This window comes from Meleagris gallopavo, chromosome 12 (genome assembly GCF_000146605.3).
Source record: "Meleagris gallopavo isolate NT-WF06-2002-E0010 breed Aviagen turkey brand Nicholas breeding stock chromosome 12, Turkey_5.1, whole genome shotgun sequence".
Taxonomy (NCBI): domain Eukaryota; kingdom Metazoa; phylum Chordata; class Aves; order Galliformes; family Phasianidae; genus Meleagris; species Meleagris gallopavo.
In genome coordinates this window covers 19,275,291-19,276,118 of record NC_015022.2, presented here as the reverse complement: position 1 = coordinate 19,276,118, position 828 = coordinate 19,275,291, and positions in this window count along the sequence as shown.

Here is an 828-nt window from a genome sequence, read left to right as displayed (position 1 = left end):
GCCGCATCCCCCGGGGAGCCCGAGGCACCCGCGTCCCCCGACCGGGTGAAGAGCGAGCAGGGCTTCACGTGGCAGGAGCCGGGCGAGCTGGAGGCGGATGCTGTGGGTGGCAACAGCGAGCACAGCAAGAAGGCTCAGCTGGACCGGCTGGACATCAACGTGCAGATCGACGACTCGTACCTGGTGGAGGCGGGGGACCGCCAGAAGCGCTGGCAGTGCCGCATGTGCGAGAAGTCCTACACCTCCAAGTACAACCTGGTGACCCACATCCTGGGCCACAACGGCATCAAGCCGCACTCCTGCCCGCACTGCAACAAGCTGTTCAAGCAGCCCAGCCACCTGCAGACCCACCTGCTGACCCACCAGGGCACGCGGCCGCACAAGTGCGAGGTGTGCAGCAAGGCATTCACGCAGACCAGCCACCTGAAGCGGCACATGCTGCTGCACACCGACATCAAGCCCTACAGCTGCCGCTTCTGCGGCCGCGGCTTCGCCTACCCCAGCGAGCTGAAGGCGCACGAGGTGAAGCACGAGAGCGGCCGCTGCCACGTCTGCGTGGAGTGCGGGCTGGACTTCTCCACGCTCACCCAGCTGAAGCGGCACCTGGCCATGCACCAGGGCCCCACGCTGTACCAGTGCCTGGAGTGCAGCAAGTCCTTCCACTACCGCAGCCAGCTGCAGAACCACATGCTGAAGCACCAGAACGTCCGGCCCTTCGTCTGCACCGAGTGCGGCATGGAGTTCAGCCAGATCCACCACCTCAAGCAGCACTCGCTCACACACAAGGTAGGTGCCGCGCAGCACGGAGCGCCCCGGGGCCGCTGCCTT